Genomic DNA, 21,335 nt, shown 5'->3' with positions numbered 1-21,335 from the left:
AAGAAAATAAGAATTATAAAGCCTAACCCACACAGAATGTTAGACAGGAATTTGGAAAACTTGTAAGGGATCTATGCAGACTTACATGGTGGGCAAGAACTAGCCTCCACGGTATGGACCCTCAATCACACACTTAGCACACTTTCATACTTGACAAGCTGAATTATGAAGATAATAGCACTTCTCTACAATGTCCACACTGGGCCCCAGACAAAATGCTAAGTGTTTTCCATGCTTCGTCTCCTTTAATACTTACAATAACCCTAGGACAAAACTGATACTCAACAAAGTTCGCTCCTTCCTTTCACAGCTGATAAATGGGAGAGCTGGTATTTGAACTTGAGCCTGCCTGGCATCAAAGCCCTGCACTCAAAATGCATACACCTGATTCCACCAGTCACCTAAGGATTATTCAGATATTTGTCTTCCTCAGCCCTCCGATCTATTGGCCTAGCTATTAAGAGCATAACGAGTATATTCTTGAGTGAGACGGACAGGCTAAGCAAGTCACCTCCTTCCACTGGACTTCGACTCCCTCATGTATAAAATGGAGGGATTTCACAAGAAATGACCAGCGTCTTCCTCGAGGCAATTCGCTTGAGAGGCACGCGGGTGAAGCAAAGTGGGCACCAATTTTCAGTCACCTGCGAATGAGCTCTACCCCAGCTCTGCCGCTCTCTACCTGTGCGACCCTGGACGAAAGAGAAAGTGTATCTGCATGCCTTCATTTCCTCAGCTTTAAAACAGGAAGGAAAATACCTCAGCCACAAATTACTGTGATCTTAATGAAAAAATGTGTTGAAACTGCACAGTGAGTCTCCCAGGAACTCTGACCAGTGTGTGGAGTGCTTGAAGAGGCTAAGAGCAAAGGATAAGGGAGACAGAAGGCAGACTCTTGGAGGTGAATCACCTAATGCAGGCCATTGGCACATTAAATGTCCCCGGCCTCCTCCCCTGGTTTTATTTCTGCTTTCTCTAAGAAGCAGAAGGAACGGAAATACATGTAGGACAGTGTGATTGAGTGAGGAGAAAGAAACCCTGGAGGAAGATGATGAGGAGAGGCGGCCTCTGTTCCCTCCATTTTGCCCCCCCCCCGAGACCCACCCCCCTCAGGCGAAGGCTGCATCTTCCCTGAAGAAATGGTAGCTGGGAACCTACTGAGTGCCAGGCCCTGTGCTGGGTGGGAAGTCAGACACAGCTCCCGCCCTGACCTCAAGGTCACGAGGAGACAGGGATGTGAGCAAAACAAGTTTTCATTTTAGTGCAGTGTGAACAAGTTCCCGTGGAGAGAGAGGACGCCTGCGCTGAGGCCTGCCTCTGAGGGGCCCCAGGCGCAATGGCGGGTAAGCTGAGAGAAGGTGTGTTTTCTCAAATCGAAAATGCAAGACTGTGGAGCCTTTGGCTGAGAACCAGGTCAATGGCTGGCAGACTTGTACGGCGGGGTGTCGCTCTGGATGTTTGATTCAGGGTCCCCTGGGAACTCCAGAAGTCCCATGACGTCATCAGAAGCAGTTGTGGCCACACCATGTGCAAGCAGGCCACGTGCGTACAGGAGGGGTGTGTGTGTGTTGCACGTTCACAAATACACCTGTGTGAATTTGAGAACAAAGTCCGGGTGTACGTGGCGTATCGGGTAATACTTTTATATTGGGAGACCCCACTGCTCTGGGCTCTCACTTCCTTCTCCATCCGGGTCATCTATCCCTCTGTCCTTGGCCACTGTTTGCTCCCAAAGAGTGGTTTCCTCGGCCCTTCTCCTGGAGAACACTTCTTTGTGACTCTGTGCCCATGAGCTTATTTGCTTCGGCACACGTTTCCAACATCACACTGTCTCACCCAGGGCCAATTTTACTATAGCTCTCTCACGCCTCCCTTTGAAAGCTCTTTCGGGCCCCTTCATTTCTTCCCACAGCTGCGCACAAAGGCTGAAATGGGTGAGGAATCGTCAAGAGGAAAGGTCAGTGGTTAACAGGCACAGCTGGAAAGGTTATATTAAACAGTCTTTTATATAAAGCCCAGGCAGCTTTAGGAAAATGAAAAATGGCCCAAGGAAAAAATGGCCAGGTGTCTCATGCAGAGCCTGCCTCCTGTGGAAGATACCCCCAAACCATGTGCAAAATGGTACCCTCTTCTCTACAGGTTAGACTAAAGCCACAGTATGTAATCACACACACAAACGCATATACATAATGCACATACATATTTTATTTTAATTTAAGTAATGCATGCATGAGGTTTAAATATACACATACACACGTATATCTAACGCATATTTCATTTTTATTAAAGTGACATATGTACGAGGTATCTTTTTTTTAATTTTTTTTTAAGATTTATTTATTTATTTATTTGACAGAGATAGAAACAGCCAGCGAGAGAGGGAACACAAGCAGGGGGAGTGAGAGGAAGAAGCAGGCTCGTAGCAGAGGAGCCTGATGTGGGGCTCGATCCCATAACGCCAGGATCACGCCCTGAGCCAAAGGCAGACGCTTAACCTCTCTGCCACCCAGGCGCCCCTTATGTTTTTTTATTATATTATGTTAGTCACCATACAGTATGTATGAGGTTTCAATGGACACATGCAAACACAGGTGAGAACAGAGAGCAAGGGCTCTTTGCCCCACACCCTTTACCCCCACCCAGTCCCACCCAGATAAGGACTTTGAATTACTTTAGCTTTCTCTGTATTTTTCTTCTAATAGTTAATTAGCTTTAAATATGTCTATGCAGTTGTTATCGTTTCAAGATACATTCACTTGACTTCAGAGTTCTAGGCTGCTTCTACCATCTTCTTTCAGATTCCTCCTGCCTTCCCTGGCCCCCTTTCCATCTTCTCTCACAGACATTTCTCCTAATTACATTCTTGCCTGTGGAATTACGTTTTGGCATCCACTTCTCGGAAGACCTGGATTATCTTTGTTTCTTTCGTAAATCCTTCTGTGGCTGCCACAGGATAAAGTCCACATTCCAACAGAGCATACCCAGCCCCGTACAATCTCTTACCAGTCAAAGCCAGCATTAAGGGTATCCCTTCACACAGGGAGCCAGGTACCCCCCCGATGGGGACCCTCTCCTCAATTCTCTGTGTTTTACATATGCCACTTCCCTTTCTCAATTCTGGAATTCCCCCTCTTCTCTTGCCCACCAGGAAAACTGCTCATTATTTAAGAATCTGCTTAACCACACTCACCCATCCCCCACCTGCAGGACAGGGATGGGGACGAGGCCCCCCTCACTCTCACTGTGCTCTGCCGATGTCCACTGTAGCCTGACCAGAGTAGGGGTGGCTCTCTGTTTTGTCCTTGACTCGCCACCTGGATGAATGGTGTTAAAAAGTAGGCAGCATCCCCCATATTGCCTCCCACTCTGTCAGTTGGGAACGAAGTGAAGGCTGTTGTGAAGAGACAGACCTAGATTTCTATTCTGGCTTTACCATTTAATTGGCAGCTTGACCTTCACTTTTCGAAGGCTGTTTCTTTCTTTATCAAGTGAGGAAGAACACCAAGGGGGCCATTAGACCTACTATAAAGAGTATCATGCTTAATCTTTGATGTGGAGATTCCCACATATCCCCAAACTCTAAGTCAGGTGTGATGTGCAAATAAATGGGACTTGGATTTCCCCCTTGGCAGGGAGAAGAGTGAGTGTATTCTGTGTGCCAGAAGGAAAGTGAACAAATATTTGGTGATCCAAAGAACTGTGGGCCTTATTAGTTCAGCCCCTCCAAATATTTCTGGGTGTCCTTTTCTTCCCGGCAAATGTCAGGATTGCACTTCCTTGGCCCCTTGAAGGTAGTCTGGCCCTGTCATTTGCCTTGGTCTATGGAATATCAGAAGGGATGTGTGTGCCTGCTGGGCAGAAGTGTGAAGAACTAGTGTGCAATCCACGAGCTCGTTCTCATTCCCACTGCTGAGCAACTGGCGATACCACAGCTGGGGGCAGCTGCTCCATCAGTCTGTTTATAGAGCGAGGCCATTGCAGAACAGGGCTATAGCCAACCCCCGATGGATTTGTTCATCGGTGAGAAATACGTCTTTATTGTTTCCAGTCACTGGAACCGTGGGGCTGTTTGTTACATGTGGTAGAGAGAGTTCTAGATGGCCCCCATACATTTTGTGCCCTGGTGTTACCCCCATGATCACAGTATCTTAGACAGCAAAAGGGATTTTGCAGGTGCAATTAATACTAGTAAGCGGATCAGAGGGAGATTCTCAGGGCAGGTCTAGTCTAACCACACTGAGTCCTTGAAAAGCAGTTTTGCTCTGCCCTGGTGGCAGAAGTCAGAGAGATGTGAAGCATGAGGGAGACGCGGTGAGGAGGACATTCTCTGCTGGACCTCTGGTAGGACCTAGAAGAGCCCCTCGTTGCCTAGAGCGACTCCCAGCCAACAATTCCTTGCTGGTGTTGGATTCTGCCTTCAGTATGAATGAACTTGGAAGTGAATTCTTCCCCGGCACCCCCAGACAGGAGCCCCACCTGGCTGACACTTTGGTTTCAGCCTATGAGACCCTAAACAGAGAACAGAGGCTTGCCCAGATCTCTGACCTACAGGGGTGTGAACCAACGCATGGATGAGCTTTAAGCGGACATGAATTCATGACAACACCATAGCCTAGCTCAGCCAGACTGACACGATTCAGATTTGCAGTGAAGACCAGTCCACTGTGACATTTTTGAAGACAGAAATTGCTCTTCCTCTGAGCCTTTGTTTCTCCAGAGCCTAGAAAAGTGTCTGACACATGATTTTTATCAGACCGAAAAAACAAGATTGGTGTGATGTCTGTAGCAAAGTACCTGACGTGCACTTAATAAAAAGGTTTTTTTTTAAATCAAGTTATAATTATCACTCATGCAAACTGGAAAGTCTATCACAGCTCTGAGAAACTGTTAGAGATGATTACTTTTTTCTCTATTCCTTCCGCATCACATAGAAACATTTGAATAAATAAAGTGGGAATAAAAAGTCTGCCTGCTGGGCAGTCCTCGACCACTTGTGTTTTCACCTCTTCCAGAAGATTTCCCTGAATCCTCAGACGAGGTGGGAGTCTTCTTGTTACATTTGTTCAAAGAATTCTCTGTTTCTGTTTCAAAGACATTTTTCTCAACTATAATCAGATAATTATTTGTATAATTGATTGCTTAAAATCTGGCTACTCTCTTTGAGGACAGAAACCATGCCTGATTGATTGGAGTTGTTTCCCTATGACCTCGCATAGCTCCTAAGGTAAAATAAATGTTCAATGCAAAATTCCAACAGAAAGCAGAAGCAAGGGGCGCCTGGGTGGCACAGCGGTTAAGCGTCTGCCTTAGGCTCAGGGCGTGATCCCGACGTTATGGGATCGAGCCCCACATCAGGGTCCTCTGCTGGGAGCCTGCTTCTTCCTCTCCCACTCCCCCTGCTTGTGTTCCCTCTCTCGCTGGCTGTCTCTATCTCTGTCAAATAAATAAATAAAATCTTTAAAAAAAAAAAAAAGAAAGAAAGAAAGCAGAAGCAAGCCAGGAGGAAACTGAGCCAATCTTCAGTAATATAAATGCTAGAAGGGGAAGGACTTATTGTTCCAAGGAGATGGATACAGATAGAAGAACACCTACCAGCGTGCTCAGGACATGGTATTAGGTTGTCATCCTCTGAAGAAGGTCAAGCAAAAGCTAATTGCATTTCTATAGCACCAATCCAAATAGTTGGAGTTCAGGGGGGCTGAAGGACAAACGAAGAAAGTCCAAATGGTAAATTCCAACCATCAGATTGGGCTGGCACAGTGAGACTCATAGGGAAGCCTGGTTGGGAACCATGTGGGCTTCCAGACCAACTCATTCCAGAGAGCATGGTGTCAAGTCTAGTTGACAACTGGGCCCTAGCACCACAGAAGCTAATTGATATGGGATCAAGGTATCAGGTATGGGTCTGGAGAAGAGAAGTAATTCAAAGACCCATAAGGTACTTGATAACCGTAGACTGCACGTACCTCGTACTGATTCTGGGTTTGGAACACTTGAAACACTTGACATGTGTTGTCATAGCTCATTTGCAGAGATAAGTGCTAATATGATCTCCATTTTAGAGATGAGAACCTGAAGCACAGGTTCTCAAGGTCACAAAGCCAGTGCCAAGGTCATAAGGCCAACTGACGTTCAAACATTGGCAATCTGAGCTCTGAGTCCATACTCCTAACATTATGGAAGCGTGAAGTGGCAGAAGGAAATGCGTGTGTGTGTGTGTGTGTGTGTGTGTGTGTGTGTGTGTGTTGGAGGCCACAGATAGAGTTCAAATCTGACCTACCATTTTGCAGATGGGCCAACTTGAACAAGTTTATTAAACTCTCTGAGCATCAGTGTCTTTTTTTTTACAAAGCAGGCACAATTACACTTACCTCCAGACGTGGTGATGGGGATTATATGATGAAAATCACGACAGGTGTCAGACAGAGTAGCTTCTCGATCTGTATTACACCCCTCCCTTCACCTTTGGCCTCTTTTGTGATAAACGTGGCGCCAGAAAGGCTTTGATCAGCTGTGAAGGTCCTCAGGACTTGCCCCAGCTGGGAGGGTCAGAGAAAGAGAGATGTGAGAGAATCAAACTTGCCTGCCTTACTATTTCTGTGCCTGTTTGTTCTCTGCTGAGTGAAGATAATAGCGCTTAGCTCACAGGGTTTTTATGAAGATCAAATGAAGTCACTTTTGTGAGTGTGCTCTACAAATGCAATGTAAGAGCATGTCAGATATTATTATTCATTCCACTCTGTCTCATTCAACAGAATAAAGGCAGGAAGAATCCCAAAGCCTAAGCATTGTTAGGAGACAGATTTGTGTTTTCAATTGTTCCTCTTGGAAATTCTAAAAGTACTTTCAGCCTGAATGAGTATCGAAGCGATTTCAATTTCCCTTTAAATTCAGAGATGCCAAAACCCTGTGATTTAGGCTCCCAGAGAACACCATTGGAGCTGTCTGCCTGCTCTCAGTTTTAATCAAGTACTGGTACTTAGCTCAAGGTGATGAAATAATGTCCTCGATCGTGGTTAAGCCTTTTAGCAAGAGAGGCATGCTTTCCTATTGAGACGCCGCTATGGTTTGAAAGTCCAAATTCATTAGCATGGTTTCCAAGGCCTTTCAAGCGGGGTCTGAAACTTGTTCTGTCTCTTTCCCTCTGCCCTCCTCCTCCAGCTTCCAGTCCCAACTCTGTATCCTCTGATCTGCTTGCCATCCAATTAATACATCATTAAATTCCAAATCTCTGAGCTTTTATTATACTTTATCCTCTGTCTAGAATGCCTTACCCCCACAAGCTTCCCACCACCACACATACAATGTATTTGTGCTGAAATCTTACTCACCTTTTAGATAGAACTCAAACACTCCTTGTACTATGAAGTCTCCCTTCTCTGTCTTACTCTCAACCAAACTTTATGTCTTCCTCCAGTCTATTTCTCTTGAAGTCATTTATGCATCCATCCATCCCTCCTTCCTTCCCTCTATCCATCCATTCCTTCTTTCCTCCCTCCATTCCTCCCTTCCTCTATCCCTCCTACTCTCCATCCCTCCCTCTGTCCATCCATCCATCATCCAACATCTAAGTGTCTTCTGTATTCTAGGCACTGTCCAAAACTTTAAAGTCCTTAAAAAAGGAAAAGGTAACAAACAAACAAACAAAAACACTGGGTCTCGGTCTTCAAATATCCCTTTATTTAAGGTTGAAAATTTCAAAATATTATGGTTACATTGAGTAAATGTGGTAATGGTAACAGGTGAGGATGGAAAAATGTTTGTTTGTTTGTTTGTTTGTTTGTTGTTTGTTTTTTATGGGCAAATCAAAGAAGACCTCAGATGGGAGGTGATATCCACACTTACCTGTTTCAAAAGATGAATAGGAAATGGCCATATGGGGCACCTGATAGCAGCAATTTTTATACTGTCACATGTTTACTTGTATATGTGACTTCCTACGTCTGTTATTCTGGAAGTCATTGGAGACATAAATCATACACTGTTGTTCCTTCTTAGACCTTTGAGGAATGCCTGGCACATTGAAATGAATGAATGGATAGCTACATGGTGATGTTTTAGGAAGAGGAGAGTATTTTCTTTTTTTGGCATAAAAGAGCTCATGATAGCAAGATAGGAAGAACTCTAATCTTAGAAGCAAGCACTATAAAACCTAATCTCATGCTACATTGTGAAGCAATATTAATTAATGCTTATTGAGCGTGTAATATATTCCAGACATTTGCTGAGTATTTTTCCTGTATTGTTACGATCAATCTACAAAACAATCTTGGCACAGAGGGATTATTATTATCTGTATTTGAAGACTGAAAAACTGGCAAAGAGGTAAAAGACCTCACCCCAAGTCACAGCTGTGACTCTGCTGAGATCCAATTTCTGGTTCTGGTTCCAGAGCCGAAGTTGTTGGCCACTGCATGACCCTACCATACATATGGTCCTTCCTCTTCAGGGGGCCAGCCTTGGGCACCACGGGGGATATTCCACCTTTACATCAGAGCAGGTGCAGCTCTACCTAAAAAATCAGTTCAACTTTAGGAGACACTGTAAATCACTACTTGGTACATAAAATCTCTTCCCTGGGATTTCGACTCATAGCATACTAATGGGTGGCATTCTTTTTTTTTTTTTTAAGAGAGGGACAGAAGGGGCAGAGAGAGAATCTTAAGCAGGCTCCATGCCCAGCACGGAGCCCATCTCATGAGTCTGCGATCATGACCTGAGTCAAAATCAAGAGTCGGTTGCTTAACTGACTGAGCCACCCAGGCGCCCCTGGGTGACATATTCTGCATTGCATTGTGGTTAAGCATTGTCACTGATGCTAGATACCCCAGAGTTCAAATACAAACTCTTCCATGCTTCAGAGATCTCGGACAAAAAAAAAATTCTTTTTAATCTATTCAGTTAACTCGGCTTACATTTCATCATGTATAATAATATTATAATGACACCTAACGTGTTAAAATTATATGAGATAGCATATGTTAAATGCTCAGTATGGTACCTATTGCATGGTTAAAGCTTAATAAATATTGATTAACACTCAATATTAATAGCTGATCTAGATATATATTTTTATACAAATATAAAATGCGGAAATTATAAGTAGTACATTATATGCATTCTACATTATGTATTATGAATATATATATATGTTTTCCTTTCATTTCCATCTCATCTTTTAGTCACTGCAGTACAGTGTACTTACTATGAGTGTAATTTTTGGAGTCTGGCTGCATTTGGTTGAATTCTGTTCTTTCCATTTATTACCTCGGTGACCTTAGACAAGTCCTCAAACATTAACAAGAATGATAAGACTAGTCTATCTCCTTGGCTGTTATGAGGATTAATTGAGACACAAATCACTAAACAAAATATCTGGAATGATACACTTGAGATACAAAAATCAGATTGGTATTCTTAAAACATAGAGGACAGAAGGCAATTTGTGTTACTTCCTTAATGATTTATTGATTTCTTGTAGTAGGAAAGATTGATGCATTTTTGAAAGCCTATGTATCTGGCGGAGAAGTGCCCATTGAGGAGACAAGAGAAGAGAAGGGTTGATCAAGACCATAAGGTCCCTGAGAGGAGGGGAGGCATAACCTTAGCTAGGAGGAAGCATGGAGATTCTGTTGTCACAAAGAGAAGCACAAGACGATAGAGAGAGAAACAGGTAAGGAGAGAAAAGACCTAGGTGCCATGCTTACTAATTAGTATTTTATCCTGGAGGTTACAGGCAGACAATAATATCCTGGTTTTCTCTACTGGCCACTCTGGTGCCCATGCCGAGACTACCCTTGGGACTCAAGAGGGCGCTGCTGCAGTGCTCCAGGTGAAAGAGAGGTGCTCACTGCAGCTTGATAACTGATTGTCTCGGGTGGTGGAGCAGGGGTAGGGGAGGCCTTTGAGGTTGCCTTCTAGGCCCTGCTTTGGGCCGTGGCAGATGGCTATGTCTGGATGAGCAACAGACAGCGGGAAGATGATGGAGATGCCTGTGGGGTACCAGTTAGAGATGCCCCCTCTGGCAATTATTTATATGGGCCAGGAGTTAAGAAGGGTCTGGCCTTGAAATAAAGACTCAGGTGTAATTAGTAAACACATGGTAATTAAAGCCATGCATCTGATGGAGTAGCCCAGAGAGAGGGCGGAAGTTGGCACGTGCAAATGGCGGCGGGAAGGGGCCGCAGAGATGAAGGAGGTGAAGACAAATTGAGAGTAGAGTCAGTTCACTGAAGCAAAGCCCCTGAGAGGGGATGACATTTACAACGCACAGAGCAGTTGAGCTTTCAGGAGTGAGGAGCCAATTGTCTGCCATGACAGAAGGGAATGAGGAAGATACAGATGCGGATAGAGGTGAGATGTGCGGGTGATGCACGGAGACTGAGACGGGAAGGTTTGAAGGGTCAGAGGTTTGAGAAAAAAATGGGTCGTTGAAATGGAAGGGTTCCAAGGCAGGGTGCGGGACTTGGTGAGAATGTTGGGGGGGAACACATTTTAATTTCCGGGTGACTGGCATGTGTGGTAGAGATGACATGAGAGAATTTAGGGTGTTTGGTCACCTGCACCTTCTGTAGTCCATGATTTTAACAACTGTCTTGTGTTAGTATTCCCCAAGAAACAGAACCCATGGGAGGGATATGGATACAGATATGGAAATCCAGGTGTAGATGGAAATTTATTTATTATAAGCTATTGGCTACACAGTTATGGAGACTGAAACATCTCATGATCTGGTGTCTGCAGGTTGGAGACCGAGGAAGTCCAGAAGGGATTGCTGGAAAGCCGATAGGTAGATTTTGGAGTCTGAAGGCTGGAGAACCAGGAGCACTGAGGGCAGAAGGCAGGTGTCGTCCCTCAGCTGTCAGGCCGACAGGGAGTGAAGCAACCTTCCTCCGTCTTCTTGTACTCTTCATGGCCCTTGATGGATGGGATGGTGCCCACTCACACTGGGGAGGGACCTTCTGCTTGACTCAGTCCCCCAATCTGGAGGCTAACCTCCTCCAGAAACACACTCACAGACACACTGAGAAATAACATTTGGTCGGATATATGGCATGTTGTGGTCCAGGTGATACAGAATGTAACCATCGCGTGCCTCATGCAGCCCCCAGGAGTATCCAGCCACCATCATAGAAGCTTTGTGTGGTAATCACACCCACTTCCAGAACATCGAATTCTCATTCCTACTCACTTCCAGACTCCAGCTCCCTCTTGAAGCAGCCCTTGAGCGACATTTATAGGAAATGAGAAACAACAGAGCCATCATGTTGGCTTAATGTGGGTCTTCTTAGTTACCCCCTTAAGTAACGGGACAAGGCTTATCTAAAATTCTTTAGATTAATGCACCACTAGGTTAAGGCTCAGTCATCACGATGTAGGTAATTAGAGGAGTTTAAATTACCTTAAATCCTTATCTCTGTAAAATCAAGAAACTCTATCTTACTATGGTCTTTAATTCCATGGTCAATTAACACAAGAAATTGTACAAGTTCTCTGAGCTTTGTAATTAGCTCTGAGTCAGCATCCCGGGAGTGTTCAGGTAAGCCTTGGAGTACTGTATAAAAGATCAGAAGAAAGATATTTTAAATGTCTACATTAGTACCGAGTAACAAGTACTTCACAATACCTTCTCTTCATAAAAAGAATAAATCCTTCTATAAGGAGGTGATATACTCATAAAAAAATAATGTAAACACCTTGCTTATCTGAGTGAGAAGAGAATAATGTCCACTGGGTCATCATAAAGTGGAGGAAATAGATTTTTCCCCTGTCCTGGAAATCAGAGTTCTGAGGAGACAAATTGAGACTTAATGTGGTGGTTAGCCAAAAGAGAAGAGATGTCCAGCTAAGACTCTTCGGCTGGTCACAGAATCTAGCTAGAGTTGGATAACATCCTCCTCTCTTTGCTGTTTCATGTTTGTTTCATTCATTGTGTTATTTTTAACTTTGCATTTCACTTACGGTAAGCGATTCTTATTTTCCGTTTAAGAGGGCAATTGGTGTTTATAGTAAAAAGGGAGTGTCGTAAAGAAGAATACTGAATCATAGTGTTATGTGCAAGCATTCTGAAGGCAAGGCAGAAATGCCTGATGCTTGGGACGTTCTGGCTCGATGAAGGAGGGGTCTGCCTGCTCTTCCAGCCCTCAGCCACCATGGTCTGCAGTTACAGGGGAGTCCTACGCCGTGCTTGCCACCTTGATGGCAGTGATTGTCAAGGGCAGTGGTACGACTCCTCAAAGTGCATTCGGAGGAGGTCTAGGATGCATTTTTGTTTGTCGCAGGAATTGGGCATAGTGACCCATCCTGGGGGCTGAGGACGCGAGGTCTGTGTTGTCAGGGGCAGTCCCTCTTGCAAAGAACTGTTTTACTGTTTTACATCCCATAGGATTTTCAAAGATCCTGCTGTATAGTTATTAATAAATTGCTGATCCTGGGGCGCCTGGGTGGCACAGCGGTTGGGCGTCTGCCTTCGGCTCAGGGCGTGATCTCAGCGTTATGGGATCGAGCCCCACATCAGGCTCCTCCGCTAGAAGCCTGCTTCTTCCTCTCCCACTTCCCCTGCTTGTGTTCCCGCTCTCACTGGCTGTCTCTATCTCTGTCAAATAAATAAATAAAATCTTTTAAAAAAAATAAAATAAAATAAAATAAAAAAATAAAAAATAAATTGCTGATCCTGATTACACACACTCACGGAGCATGCTTTTCATGGATTTAAGATACAATAATTGTCGAAGAATGTAACTTCCATGTAAAGTGAGAAAAGACCTTCATTTGTTATTTTTAGACTGTTTTTACCAAGGGCTGTTACCCGTTGAGAAAATCACCAAGAGTAATAACTTTGTGATATTTGAGTTCCCTAAGATTCTGTGTACTTGCAGCTGTCACATTCCCAGCCAGCTTATGACACTGGCAACATTGGACAATTTGCTGTCTTCCAGGCTGTTCACATGTCAGTAATTATATATAATACATAATAAATAATAATGAATAACTATGTATATAATAAAGCATTTATAATGTGGTAGTAGGTTTTACTTATTGAATTATAGATTTTATTTTATGGTAAACTAATTTTATTTCTTTTATGTATTACATTCAGGTATTTCTGTTGGCTTTTCTTAAAATCATCTGGAGAGCTGGGTTATATTATCTATGAATTCATGATCATTCATTATCTATCCTTCTCATGATTTTACAAGGAGGACTTACAAAATATTTTATAGTAAGTGGAAGTAGGGGGACAAACAGTGTTGGGCAGCCTGCCTCTCACATGTCTTCCCCACTTTCTCCCTGGGTGATTTCGGCAGCCCTTAATTTCAGAGCCTTCATTCCTATCTGCAAAGAGGGGACTCTATGAGTGGACTGAGGTTATATCAAACCCTAGAAGCGTTTAGCAAAGCACCAGGCACATGTTAAGCCCTCAAAATATGCCAGCCTTTCTTTATACATTGTAACTTTACATGGATTACTTATCCCTCTTAGCCTGGCTTGTAAAATGGGCTAAAAACATTATCTCAGAGGATTGTTCAGAGTCTACTGATGTAATGTTTGCAAACTCAACCCAGTGCTTGACAGAGATGATGGATCTTAAAATGTGAACTTGCTTTTCTTCATGCGTGTTAATCCTAACTGTACAGTCACATCATTCTTGTTCCTAAAACCATGGTCCTGAATAAGGTGTGAAGGACATAGAAGGCCCTCTATACGTTGATCAGATGGAGGAATAGATGACAAATAATGGGTAGGCAACTCTAATGCTGGCTTTTATATTGACAGTTGCATTTCTAAAACCCCTATGATTCTTTTTTGTCTATTTGCAATGGGAAGAGTAAGCTTCAGATGTAAGAATCAGATTAGAGGCCTTCAGGTATACACTGTCTGCATTTTAGGTCATGCATGAATTGAAATGGCAATCCAGAAGGTAATCTCAAGATCTAATGGAAGGGATGTGCATTTTTCCACTCGAGCCTCTCCAGGGCATCTGCATTACTCACACACTTCGCTGGAGCTCGAAGCACTCCGCAAATTACAAACGTGCTTGTACTGTGAAGAGTCTCAGGTCTGCAGTAAGTCATGCAATCGTTCATATCGCACAATTCACCTGTCTTTCCCCCAGAGCTGGGCACTGGTGGTGCAGAGGCTGCCCGGATGACACCAGTGCTGATTAGGGACCCCTGGAGCATAAGAAACTTCCATGATCATGTTCTCTAGACTGCCTTTTCTCCTCCTGCCTCTTCAGCCTTCAAGGCAAAATCATAAAGAGTATCTATTGGGCACCAGGGCGGCTCAGTTGGATAGAGAGTATCTATCCTCGGCTTAGACCTGGGTCTGAATCCTGATTCCAACATGAATTAGCCATGCAACATTGTTCAGGCTCTCATGGCTTTGATTTCCTCATCTATAAAATAGGGCTCTCATACCATTGCTGTAATTAAATGAGATTGTAAATAAGAAATGAGAGCATATGACATACAAACCTTTACCCAAGAAGGTAAGTTATTTCCCTGAATGATTTTTTCTTTACCTTGAAATCCATCCCCTGACAAAGCCAGGAGCAACTGCTTCCTCTTAATGTGTATCTCCAGAAGTTAGCTGCACTTATCATGAGACGCTCAACACTGTCTTCCTGACATGATAGTAATTTCTGTTTCTTCCCCTCAAATTGTCCACAGTAGAGAGGAAGCTGCTCATGGTGACCATGTCTTGTATTTGTGTATTCCTGGCCCTAGAGGTTTCTGGCATATAACGAAGACAAATAAATGGTAGGTATTTTGCATATGTATTGCAGACATACAAGAATAGCAAACCGACACCAAAATTAAATATTCAAAAGAATGCATGTTGGCCAGAAGTATTAGACATCACCTTTAATTTACAGATCAGTGGATGGTCTATTGAAATACTTTTCATACAACTAGTACCACGTTCAGACAAAAATTAATATTTGCAGTTGGTAGAGGGAGAAACTGAGAAAGGTTATGAGCAGATCACCCTGTGGGTCTCCAGCAGTGAAGCTGGTTAGTGGCTGCATCGGTGAGGATCTTTCGGCAGCGAGGTGCAGAAAATGGGATTCAAGCTATCTGCAGGAGAGGGGGAGCAGATGCTCATGGAAGATGCCCAGGAGTAGATCGACTTTACAGGAGTCATGATCCTGGGTCCAAATGATATCACCAGGCTCTACTCGTCCAGGTGGAGCTCACTCACGGGTTCTGCCTGATGACTCCAGTGGCTTCAGGCTTACCCTCATTATGGCATCTGTTCCAGCAGAAGAAACTGTTTGCTTCCCTGAGCGTGCCAACCAAAGTCAGAGAACTGAGTCTTGGTGACAGCGAACAGCCTAACTTGGGTCATTTCTCTACGCCTGCCACTTCAGTCTGTGGCTGCAGGGCTTGAATGCACTGACAACACAGCCTCTTCCAGGCCCCACGGGGAAGGTAGAGTCGGCTTTGTCTACCTCATGCATGTGGACCAAAAAAGGAGTGATTGTTCTCTCATAGTAAAATCAGAATATTACTCTCAAAATAACAGTATTCTGATAAGAAAAAATAATAAAATTCTACTCCAGTGGCAGAATCAAGAGAATTCTGTTCTCATGAGTGGAGATATATATCCAGGCCAACAGAATGGATCAGGGAAAGGACAACTGTACACACACACACACACACACACACACACACACACACACAGGTTTATGCATGTATACAAGAATATACATATATGTAAAGCATGAAAGGACTGCCATTAGGCTGAAAGCATTGCCCAGAATTCTTATACCACCAGTTTCTTTGAAATAAAACCTCAAAGATCAGTAGCAAAAGTGCAAATAAACTGGGTATATAGGGCCAAAAGACTAACTGTTCACCAGAAAATGATCGTCTATAGTCTGTAGTTTAAAAATCCATAGTCTAGGGCACCTGGGTGGCTCAGTCTGTTGAGCGTCTGCGTTTGGTTCAGGTCATGATCCCAGGGTCCTGGGATCGAGCCCTGCATCGAACTCTCTGCTCAGCAGGGAGCCTGCTTCTCCCTCTCCCTCTGCCTGCCGCTCTGCCTATTTGTGCGCTCTCTCTCTCTCTCTATCAAATAAATAAAATCTTTAAAAAATAAAAATTAATAAAAATCCATAGTCTAAAAATGATAACCGAAGATTGTTGAGTGAGGGAAGGACACTAGTGACTACTAGGTCAATACTTATCCTTCCAGGTAAAGAAGGCTAAAGTTTCAATGCCTCACTTATTATTATATAGCTCTAGATTCTGTTTTCCAAGTTACATTACCAGAAACCTAGTTATGAGCTATGTTGCCTTTGTTCGCTGTAGACTTAAAAATTATTATTTATTTAAAGTTAATATTCTATAGAATTATAAGTTAATATAATTTATATTCATAATAGCCATTACACTGGCTTTTAATGTTGAATCAGTATAGATAATAATTGTCTAAGGAACACTTCTGAAATTTCAAGTATCAGGTCCACTGGTTGTCTTCACCCATGGTCCCCAGATAAGACTTGTCAGATTAAGTGGGGTACATTTCTCTATGGGATGAATGACAAGTCAAAGAGTTCATCTTTCATGGAAAATTCATTTGAGTTCCTTTTATTAGAAAAAAAAGTTCTGCCTGATGAAAATGGTATTCATAGTCAAGCTTGGTGTTCACTGTAAGTGGTCATCCACTCATTGAACAAATAGTTATCAAACATCTGAATATGATTTTAGGAAATATGAACAAGGCAATGCTGAAGACTAAAGTCTCTGCTCTGTTGGAGATTTCATCCTGGTGGGGATTAAATAGTTATAAATAAGTACATAATATATATCAAGTAGTAAGAAGCATCTAGAAGAAAAGATGTGCCTAGCCTGGGTTTGTGCAGTACCCACTTCTTCCCTAGTACCTCACTGACCTTTTATAAAGTTTCTCAAGGTTTATCATTACTTTGAATCCTTTGAAGTATAGATTTTTTATTGTGAACTGCCTTTTTTTTTATATTAGTCTTAGCCTAAATGTAAATATCTCCTTAACTTGAACCAAGAAGTTAGATTGGTTCTTACTGTATCCAATATAATGGGCTCACACAGAGTGCCTCCTGTGTACTGAGCATGGGTGCTAGTGGGGAGAGATACAGGGATACGAATAATTGCGATAAAATGTCATGTGCTGTGCTAACCAGAAGAAAGAGGAATTCCAGAGACACGCGAGGGCCCTCTAGGTAGGCAGAACAGCATACCCACAATGCGCTATTCACCTGTGCAGCGCCTTTATCTGGAATACAGGGAGGTGAGATGGGGTGAGGAGCGTTGGAAGATGCTAGAAAGTGGTAGCAGTGACCAGATGGAGATGAACTTTGAATGTCATACTAGCAAGCTGGGGCTTGACCCTGTGGGTTTAACGACAGCAGTAAAACCTGAGTGAATAAAAGGCTAACAGAACTGCATGCAGGCGATGTCAATTCATTGCTCAGTCTGCTCAAAGTCTTTGACTTTCTCCTAGCAATACTCAGCTGTCTTCATCAGCTTTCTGAATCACAACGGACCTGGTCACTTCTCTGCCGAGGGGCCTCCATTTCACATACAGTAAAAACCAAAGGCTTTGTGACAGCTTGCAATGCCCCACATAATCGGGACTTCTGTTACCCCCCCCTTGCTCAGTCTCCTCCTACCACACACACCAAACTGGTACTTAACATGCCAAAGAATCTTCCCCCTGTGCACCAGCCTTTCCTTCTGCATGCAGTGCTCTTCCCCTAGGTGTACACCAGGCACGCTTCTTCAAGTCTTTGCTCAAACATTATCACTCAGTGAGGACGGCCACATCCACCCTCTTTAAAATTACAGCACTCCTCTCCACTCTCTCTCTTCCATATCCTATTTGATGGGCAGCCATAACGCTGATACCCTCTGGCATACTATAAAATTTACTTCCTTTTCACGGTTCTATTCCACCTCGCCCCGCTGGGATCCCAAATCCAGAAAGGCAGGGAGTTCTGCCTTGTTACCTTCTGCTGTACCCCCAGCACTGCTTGGCTCTTGGTAAGAGGTTAACAAATATTTGTTGAGTGAATGAAAGAATAAGTGGATCTCTCCAATTATAATCTTTCCTCACAGTCACTATTCAAGACTAAAGAACCACAGTGGCTTTCATTTGCCCTCCGAAATTCCTATTTCACTGCCATTCATGCTGAGGCTAGTTTTTCATCGCACACAATTTCATGGTTACGTTTTCACCATGGATGACAAAATTGCTAAAGAGAAAGGAGCATGAGAAAAATGGACAAAGGTTTCATGCACACTTTTGAGGTGGGCAATTTCCACTTGAACCATTTGTCCCTTTTTAATCAGGAATTGGTGATGTACAAACGCAATCAACAGATCCAGAAGAACTCAGGGGGTCACAAAAATCAATGTGCCGATACCCAAGGGTGCATTTCCTGTATGTTAATTACTGTCATTTCTTAGACCCTAGAACCATTCATTAAGTGTTCGGTTTAATGGGTCTTTTCCTTTCTCCAGGTTGTGTAATGACTTTTTTCTCAGGCGCTCATCTTCCCCCATGTTCTTGTTTCAAAATGATCTCATGCTTTTTCTCTTTCCAGAACAATGCATCATACTCCCTGTTAATGCTGTCTTTAGTCCCCTCTCTTCGTTTTTGGAGGCAAGTAAGGATATCTTTATTTTAATTCCTCCCCCAGAAGTCGTTTTGTTTTGTTTTCCTTTTACTGTTAAATGTTGATGCTACTTTTCGAATAACTGAGTAAAGGGCATAGCCAATCCCTATCTCCAAAAATCAACACAAAAACCAGACCACACTGACCAAAACAACTGTATCAAGACTCTGGACATGGATCAAAAGCAGACATCAAATTGAGAAGGTTTTATGCAAGAAAAATCTACTACAAAAAAATCCACTAAACCTGGGTAAAAGCAGTGATTTACCTTTCTTGTTTTCCCTTTGTGATCTTTGTGACTCACCTCACCTCTCCTTTCCCTGGTTCCACTAGGCAGAAGGAAAGTCGGTACTTCATCACGTAAGTTTTAATCAGTTAAGAGTTGTTAGCCGAGTTTTAGCTGCCATTTCCACACATCTTACAATAGGGCTTTCCTCTTTTGGCAGAGCCAAAAATAAACAAAATACACTGGAAAACAGTGTATAGAAATGTGGGTCACTTCTGTAAGTTTTGACTTCCTATCATAGTTTACCCACTTTCGTTTACTTTTAAGAATTATAAAGTCACTGCTCTTGAAATTATTCTGGAGTTTTTATTTTTAATTAGTGGAGGGATGGGCTATAGAGCATGTCACATCTCCAGAGCACAACAGAAACTGCTAGATCAAAGGCTGGCAAAATTTCTTCAAAGCTCCGTTAGGATAAACATTTTAGGTTTTGAGAGACATACATGGACTCTGTCACATATTCTTTTTTTTTTAAACAACTCTTGAGAAATGTAAAACATTCTTAGCCTGTGTGTTATTTAAAATATGGATAGGATTTGGCCCATGGTCCATAGCTTGCCAAAACCTGCTTAGGTCTTTGAATTTTTAAAGATTTATTCGTTTATTTGAGAGAGAAAGAGAGAGAACACATGTGTAGGCACTGGGAGGGGCAGAGGAAGAGAGAGAATCTCAAGCAGACTCGACACTGGGCATGATCCTGACCCGGGGCTTGATCTCACGACCACAAAATCACAACCTGAGCGGAAACCAAGAGTTGGATACTTAACGAACTATACCACCTAGGCACTCCAGGTCTTTGCCTGTTCTTTTTTTTAAGATTTACTTATTTTTTTTGACAGAGAGGGAGGGAAGGAGGTGAGGGGCAGGGGAGAGAGGCAGAGGGAGAGAAAGAATCCCAAGCAGACTACCTGCTGAGCGCGTGGTACTCGATTCCATGACCCTGAGACCATGACCTGAGCTGAAACCAAGAGTTGGACATTTAATTGACTGAGCCATCCAGGCACCCCCAGGTCTTTGCTTTTTTAAAATTAAGCTTTTTATTTTGGGAATCACTGTAGTTACATATGTAGCTCTGAGAAATAATACGGAAGAAGCTCTTGTACCCTTTAACCATTTTCCTTCACAGGTAACATCTTAAAATTTTATAGCAGCAAAATCACAACCAGGATATTGATACAATCAAGAAAAAGTCCCAAAGCTTTCTACTCATACTTTTAATATAAATATTTAGAGTTAATTGTTTTCCTCTAACTAGTGTTTGGCTGCATCCTATAACTTTTTATGTTTTGCTTTTGTTATCACTCATTTTGCAATATTTTTTAAGTTTCTTTTTTGAATTCTTCTTTAACCCATGGACTAGTTATATGTATGTTGTTTAATAATATAAATTTGGGGACTTCCTTCAGAATATCTTATCAATAGCTCATTTCATACTGTTAAAGTCAGAGAAAATGCTGTGTAGGATTTTAAACATTCGAAAGTTAATTAAACTTCTTATGGCCCATCATCTGGCCTATCTTAGATGGACATGAACCTGCCATGTGCATTTCAAAGTTGAAGATTCTGTAGCTATGTGCAACTTAACTATGCATGCCGGTTAAGTCAGGTGATTGATACCGTCATTCAGGTCTTCTGTATGCTTCCTGATATTTTTATATATTTCTGTCATCTAAATGAAAGGATAGTAAAGTCTCCCATTATGAGAATGGACCTGATCCATTTCCACTTTTGTCATAACTGTTTTGCATATGAATTCTGAGTCTTTATTACTAAGTACAGGTTACTTATAATTGTTCTTTCTGAAAAAATTCTCCCTTTTATCGTTAGGTGATGCCCCACTTTATCCTCTGTAATACTCTTTCTTTTGAAGTCTGTTTTCTCGAAATTGATACAGCCAGCTCAGTGTTCTAATCAGTGTTTGCGTGATGTATCTTTTGTCAAGCTTTTATCTTCCACTAATTTGTAACTTTTATTTAAAGTACATCTCCTATAGTCAGCATATTGTTGGGTGTTGAGTTTTTATCTAGTTTAACAATCTTTCACTTTTGACGGAGGGTTTAGCCCACATTCAACTTACTTACTGATATGATTGGATCTGTCTACATTCTTTCATTGTTCCTTGAGGTTTCTTCCTCCGTTGCTTCTTTCCTGCACTGATTTGTGTGTCTCTGTGTGTGTGTGTGTGTGTGTTTAGTGTTCCGTTTTCTTCTGTCTCTTAGATTCTCAGCTAGACTTATTTTTAGTAGTCCCCCTAATGTTAAAAATATGCACCCTTAAGTTATCAAAATCTGCCGAGTTAAAAAAATGTGTAATTGTGTAGTGATGATGTTAAGTAGACTTATTGTGGTGATCATTTTGCAAAAGATACAGATACCAACTCACGTTGTA

The 21,335-nt window shown here is 42.6% G+C and overlaps 1 pseudogene; it reads left to right on the top strand.

Moving 5' to 3' along the window:
* The first annotated feature begins 17,229 nt into the window (after nt 1-17,229).
* LOC100475138 overlaps nt 17,230-21,335 on the top strand; it is a 47,407-nt pseudogene continuing 43,301 nt past the window's right edge.

This window comes from Ailuropoda melanoleuca, chromosome 9 (assembly GCF_002007445.2).
Source record: "Ailuropoda melanoleuca isolate Jingjing chromosome 9, ASM200744v2, whole genome shotgun sequence".
NCBI classification, from domain to species: Eukaryota; Metazoa; Chordata; class Mammalia; order Carnivora; family Ursidae; genus Ailuropoda; species Ailuropoda melanoleuca.
Note: the sequence above shows the minus strand (reverse complement) of the source record. Positions and strands in the feature narration are given on the sequence as shown.